Source organism: Cyprinodon variegatus, unplaced genomic scaffold, assembly GCF_000732505.1.
Source record: "Cyprinodon variegatus isolate N-32 unplaced genomic scaffold, C_variegatus-1.0 Scaffold83, whole genome shotgun sequence".
Classification (NCBI taxonomy): Eukaryota; Metazoa; Chordata; class Actinopteri; order Cyprinodontiformes; family Cyprinodontidae; genus Cyprinodon; species Cyprinodon variegatus.
The window spans coordinates 331,603-339,156 of record NW_015150536.1 but is presented as its reverse complement, the minus strand read 5'-3'; the positions used below and the strand labels follow the sequence as shown (position 1 = coordinate 339,156).

Here is a 7,554-nt window from a genome sequence, read left to right as displayed (position 1 = left end):
AGCAGCAGCAAAAGGTTATAGGAAAAGTGGTCACAGAATGTGGACCTTAGAAAAGTATATCAAAGAGAGTATATCAAGAAATAACAGAAACAGCAGATGTGCAAAAATTACAACAGCATGTTATTTAACTGACTAAGACGGAAACTGTGTAAAAAATCAGCATGAATGCAACAACTTATTAAGGTTAGTAACAGTGATGTTATAAAGTCTTACAGGTGCTGGGTGGAAGGATATGTGATAACGCTCCCTGGTGCATTTAGGGTGCAGCAGTCTGTCACTGAGGGAGCTGTCCAGTTTAGCAACAGCCTCATGCATGGGGTGGGAGACAATATCCAACAGAGATGTTACTGTACTTTAGTTAGGGTCCTTGTGGGTGGTATATGGGTGTGTGTGTAAGTGTGTGTGCCTGTATGTATAACCTTTCCTACTCTCTGCCTTGGATTACCCTGATATTACTTGATAAACACTCATTCACTCTATTTCATTCCCCTAATATCCCTCAGTATCTAAGTGTAGGTCATTGCTGTTATCTGGATTCTCCCGTTTCAATCCTTTGACATCCCCTTTGTTTTGCTTATTAATTAAGTGTTTGTTTTTTTTGTTGCCAAAAACCAATTACGATGCTTATCCCATATTTCTGTATGCATTTCTGCTCTATTTTGAACACAATACATACCTATGTAATTCTTCAGATTATTTTCTAGTGTACATAAAAATGTCTTATTGAGTTTTTTTTTTTTTTTTTTTTTAGAAATTAGGAATATTAAACAAAAACATGGACATAACTAGAAATGTTTTACAGTAACAGTCTGAATGTTATTAGGTAAAAGGTCACTGCCCCTTGGCTAGAAGAATACACACAAGCAAAGAGGAAAAAAGCTGGCTGGTCACAGAGCATATTAAAAATATAGAAGGCTGTGTGGAAGGAACAACAGTTGTAAAGAAGAACGAAAATCAAATAGCTATAACCACAACCCTGAGATCACTGCGGAGCAAAAATGATTCAAAGGCTTGTGAAAGATTCACAAGGTGAGGACTGCAGCTGGAGTCAGTGATTCAGAAGCTATCACACACAGATGTATTGAGGGAAACTGTTTCATTCCTTATGTTAAGGCACTTTTAAACCAAACCATGTCAGAAGAATCTCAAGTGGAAATAAAGAAAAAGGTACTTGACATTGCAAAGTGGTTCAAAGGCCTATATAGACGGAAAAGCACTGGATCTATATTTTAGAGGGGTCATGGTTTATAGTCATATCATCTGCTGCTGTGGGTCCACTCTGTTCTTTGTATCTTTTACCAGAACAGTCTATCTGCCCAAGATTAAATGATTAACTTCTAAATGAATATAAATACATGAAAAGTTATATAAAAGGAAATATATCACTCTGTAATTTACCTACAATTACATGTTTTATTTTTGACATGAATTACTGAAATAAACCATCTTTTCATTATATATGGAAAGTATTAAATGCATTTATTATTAAAGATCAAACCAAAAGTATAATTAATTATATAAATAGATACTTATTTTTACCTCACAGTCAGTTATGAAATCTATTTCTACTTGCTAACTGCCAGAATGAGAGAAGGGTTATATTAAAGGGTTATATTCTCCATACATTTTATAGTTTTTCCTACCCGAAGTATAATGCTATAAGGTATAAATATAAAGTTTTCTTTACTCTACCTTAGACTCACACTTAGATTTATTTTGTCATTTTGTTTAACAGAGTGTATACAAAAATAAATTTAGTTTAAATCAACTCTAGACATTTTTTTAAGTGCAGCCTTGAAAACAGTAATAAATACATTAAAAAAGTAATATAAACAAGTTTCTGTATATGAATAGTTCTAACATAATTATTTATTTTATTTTTTTACCTAAAGCAGTCATATGAACTTAACCAGATATCCCATTCGTTAGGATAAAACTAATCATCCTCACTGCATATGTCAGAATTTTATATTAAGAATGAATCGGAAGAGCAACCAAAGCAGATATTATAGCTTATATTGATAATGAATAATATAATTACTCCTCTGAAGGCTCGGTTACAACATTACCGTAAGAAGGAATAAGCCAACTTTTGTGAGGAGCTTGTGGAAGGATATTGAAAACATTTGACGCAAATTTACACAGTTGAAAGGCAGGATTACCAAATATGAATAAAAATTATGTTACCTTTTTACCTTCAAGAAGATAATTGAACAAAGATCGTTATCATTATTCTAGCCTAGCATTTAAAAAAAAGTTCCTAATTATATTGATTCTGACATAGGACATAAAAATGTTTATTCAGATTTCATGTATGATAGAGAAAAAAGCTTATGTTTCTTTTGCTTGTAATACACATGTCTGCAATATTGTCAGTACCACATGTTTAATGAAAGAAAAGCCTGCTAAGATCAAAGCAATAATAATGAACATTTTATGAAAATGAAGAAATAAAAGTCGGACATTTGCTTCAACAGAATAATTTTCAAAAATAAAACTCATGAAACAGGTCTGGACAAGAATGATAATATTGATTCGATCCAAAAAAAAATGAAAAAAGTGATGCGTGTCCACCAATTAGCATGACAGGTGTAATCTTGTAATAAATAGGTGGGCCTATACAGTATATACACTAGGTTTGGGTCACCAATTTAAAATCAGCGAGGTCCAAATAAAGAAAATCAACCAGTAACGGTACAAAGACATTTTTAATTATAATCTGTTACTTTAAACAGGATTTACCACTGAAATAAAATGAGTTTTTTTATGCATCCATGTTATACATTGAATTTTTAAACAAAAAAAAAAGATTAAAAAAAAAGAAAGTTTTTTGAAGTAGAGAACAAAAATCTTTCAGTTTTCAGTTTAGTAAATAGACAATTTCCTGACTCACATATCTTGTAAAACACCTGAACTGACATTTTCTTTTAATTTTTTTTATGGCTTAATAAGAGTAGTGGGCTTTAGGCTACCCTGCAAGGCTTTAAACCTGGGCTTTGAATGACGACAAAGCCATTCTCAAGCCATTCCAGGCTCATTCGTGAGCTTCTATACCTATTCCCAAAAACTAAGAAAGTTTAACTGAATGATTGGATGCAAACTATTGGTACATCAACATAACAGGAAGCATTTCTCAACTCGATCAAAACATTTATTTTATACTGGGAGGCTTAAAAGTTTCCTCAAATCCAGTCAAAACGCCCAAGAGTGCCTCTCACAACTTCAAAAGAAACTTCTCATTTCATCTCATCTTCTTCTCTTCTCACGAAGAGATGCTGAGTTTGGAGGCAGAGAACAAACATAGTTCATATAAACCATGTATGATCCTAGTTATCCCTGTTACAAAAATCCACAACAAAAATAAAAAATATTTGGGCAGAAACTGAACATATGCTGGCTGGATGATGGGGGGATTTTTTTTAAATTTAAAAGTCCTTAAAGTCATATTAAATGAAGGTTTCATTTCCGCATGTCTTGCTCCTGAGTTTAATAATAATAAAGTTTATGCTCTCCTCGAGTTCTGAGATAATCGGAGCAGAGAAAGATGAGAGGAACAGCGGAGGCTGTAGTCTTTGCTTTGCGCAGGAGGTCTGGAGCGAAGATGGATGATGTGGGATCTGAGGGTTAGACCCTGTCGTCAGACAACTTGCGTTAATTTATAAATGTTTTAAATCAGGTTGGGTCCGGGTCAGCCAGCAGGTGGGTCCGGATCCGGACCGCTGTCTGCTAATCCGTGACCTCTACACGAAGGCTACAGGTAGTCATTATTTTCTTTGGTAACATGGCGTGTAGTCAATCCACTCTCATAGAAAAAATATATAAAAGAGCTTTTCTAATGGCTTCTGACTCTGGTGTACCATTAACTCTCATTCTTGGCGATGTAATGATGGCCTTCAATATAATTTCTCATCCTTCTCCCCAGATTATCTTCCAGTGGCATCACTCACATCCTGCTTTACTAGTTTAATTCTTACTTTATCTGCTGATTACACTCAGCTCTTTCTACTTAACTCCTTCAGTTTTCATCTATGTCTGGTTCTGGGAACCATACTTTTGATCATTTATCTCCTTTTCCTCAGCAATATCTTCCAGGAATTTAGCATCCATTATAGTTGTTATGAGGATGACACCCAGCTCTATCTTTTTTTGGAAGTTAAATTCCACACTCCCACTATCCTCACTAATCTTATGGCTGTCTGAATTCATATCACGATTCACCTTTAACATCTAGAAATTACCTTAACAGTTAGAAAACTAAAATCCTGTTATTTATAGCCTTGTGTCTTCCCACATCAACTATTGAAACTCTTTTCTTTGGTCTTCCTCAAAAATCCCTGCATAAGCTCCAAATGGTCAAGAATTCAGCTGCCTGCCTCACCAAAACTCCCTCTTTTCATCTCATAAACCCAGTCTTACAGCAGCTCTACTGGCACCCTGCCATATTTGGAATATAATTGTATCCCTCTCTGCTCCCAAACTCTGGAATTTTCTCCCTCTGGACACAGACAATATTCGAAACCTTTCTTTGTGCAAATCTAAACCTCTGTATTTGCACTGCAAAAACGATCTGAAATTTGTAAAACTTTCTTAAATCAAGTGTATTTACCCTTTTGAGTAGGTAAATAAAATGATCTTCCAATGGAATTAGCATTTTTACCCTTAAAATACAATAATTAGACATTACGCACTTGAAGTATGAGACTGCTGTTGTTTCTTCTTATTTTAGTTATAAATAGTCTTATTCCATTAGCAAAGTGTCTCCCTAACCTACTCAATTAAGGAAGAAATGCTCTTATTTTAAAATGAAAAAATTACTTAGATTTCAATTTTTTGTAGTGTGCATGTAACTTTGAACTTTTTAAGAATGCGTTGTCTTTATTTTTTGTATTATGTGGTTTCAGTTTTTAAAGTGTCCAAAGTTTTTGTATTTGTTTGTTGTCTGGGTGATAAAAACTAGACATAAAAATTGTACTTCTTTGTAAATCCAGCAACAGTAAAAATGTCTGAAATGTTAAAGGAAACACGTACTTTAAATAGAGTCCCTGTATTAGTAACTACTTTCAGCTCCAGTTTATGGGATGATAGTTTGTATTTTGGTGAGCGCTTATGTCATGAGTCTTTGTCAGCTGCTGTGTATGATTGGCATTGTAGAGCGGTGGACACTGTCACCACCTGCCCTCTTCTAAATACCACATCTTCCAACCTATTGAAATCGACAGCTTTGCTTGCTATCTCAGAGGCAGCAGATACAAAGGTTGTTTGAACCCCGACATCCGATAAGGCCCCAAGCCATCATGAACGATTGCAACAGCCTTTATTATCAGATTGCCACTAGGCCCATTTGGAAAAGAGTGTACATCTCTGCTTTACTTCTTGCAGAATGATCAGATGTGCACTTTTGCTGAACCAATCTGAGGAAAAAATTTGTCAGGGAATTAAATCTCTAGCCTTTACAGATAAGACGTAGTGCAGCAGGGAAACTAAGTCTGCTGTAATACAGAACGCCAAAGGAAAAGAGATACAATTGATGTTTAAATGCAGGGGCACTTAGGGTGACCAGGGAAAAGCGATTGTGGTAATAAAAATACGCTTAACAGTAAGTCACTTTGAATTTCTGTTGTATAGCATAGCTGTGTTATCACCAATTAATGTACCACCCATAATTTTTACAGTTTTCCTTTTTTTTACCGCTTCATATTTAACTGAAGCGATTGAAAATCCATTTTGACACATAGCTATGCCCTTGTAATATTATCTAACATTTTATTACTGTCCTCACTCCCACGCTTATGTAGAAACAATAAGAGGGGGGATTAAAAGCTAAAGGATGGGATAATGATTACAGATCGCTCCCAGTCTACCGAATGTCTCTTTTATTACATCATCAAACTAAAGCTGTGCTCAGCAGAGGTCAGTGAGCATGGTGCAGATAAAGAGCGCTGTTAAAACGTCCATCCTCAAACTACAACGGATAATTATCAAACTCTTTATCGTTGGCCAGTCAAGTGGCTCATCTTTTCAGTTTGAATGGATTTAATATTGTTTTTTATGTTTTCTATTGTGCAGTAAATTGCTATTTTGAGTGCAGAGGTGGTGATTAGCTGAATGTTCTCTACAATGGCTCCCCAAGGCCATAACAGTGATCTAATTTATTGACAACCTCACACAGTGGTGGTATCCTGCCCACTGTCAGTAAGGCTCGTTATAGTCATTAATTTGGATGACAGTCACTTTTGAGAAAATTTAATAATGTTATTATGAAACACATTTATACAAATTATTTAATATTCATTCCAAGCTATTTAGACACTCACATTTGCTTGTCAAACTGCTCATTGTGCTCATAGTAACAATATCTTTCTGTGTTTAAATGTGATGCATTTTTGTGCTGATTTTCTGCTGATTTTAAACCTATTTTGTTGTTATCAAGATCAGAAGATTTTTTTTATGTTGAAATACTGCTCTTTATTCATTAACCCATTACCTGCTCAATGTTGGGAGCTCTGTTTCAGTTTTTTATGTTGAATCAGAGTTTTTTTTTTTTTTCGGAGTTAACAGCATTGAGGGGTTTAAACGTTTTCCTCAGTAATGTTACCATATTCAGCTGTTTTGGAATAGTTTGTGTTTTAAATCTAAATGAAGAAATATTTAACATTTAAGGTGAGTTTTATACATTGGCATGGATAAGAAGACATGCAGATGGAGAGGTGGACATATTTCTTAGAATAAAATTTAAAAATAAATACACTCTTAAGGTATTTACTGGGAAAACTACTACTACTACTACTTATAGTAATAGTAATAATTGTAGGAAATAAGATAAATCTGTTTTAGTATATCTTGGCCATCAAGATATACAAGTTTTTTGAAAATCTCAAAACAGTAAAACATTTATCTCACACCAGTTTTGAAGTTTAAAGTTCCTTAAAGGAGAAGACAGAGAAACAACCATATTGAGAAGTCTTCTCTAAGTGTTGAGCACATCATCATGGTCTTGCTGTGTTTGCTGGCTAACTAGATTACAAAAACCTAATATACTTTTTTCTTGAATATAAGAAGACAAACTCAGCTAGCAAAAATTATCGCAATATGTGAAAAACTTTAATTTGAAAGGTTGGAGGCAATTGTGTTTTCTACGTTTAGGTGTAGTCTGGTATTCTAAACATGTAGTGCCCTACACTGGCCCCTAGAGTCTACCAGAATATTTTATAATGGTGGGGAAAAAAACACAGGAGTACTGCATGCTCCCTATGCTGTGACAGTAGTGTTCCCATCCTTTCATTTTCACACAGAATGAAAATGCCTGAAATAAAAACAAACCTTTACCCTAATTGCACCAAAAGAAAGACAACAAATTGGTGTTTCTAGGTTTCCAGCACGCTAATGCTTTGCTGGGCGGTTTGGATGTGGCACTAAGGTGAAGTCTTGATTTTAATTTCCCTATTTATAATCAGGTCTGCACCAAATTGAATATGATCACTTTGAATCAAACTTCTAAATTATATTTAACCAAAATGCAGCCAAACTGGACTATGTAAGATTTATATATATATA

General features: G+C 34.5%; 1 protein-coding gene across 1 annotated transcript in view; it reads right to left on the bottom strand.

Annotated features, from left to right (window-relative positions):
- tnr (tenascin R) overlaps positions 1-7,554 on the bottom strand; it is a 240,956-nt gene that overhangs the window by 6,411 nt on the left and 226,991 nt on the right. The gene's annotated exons all lie outside the window — the stretch shown is intronic.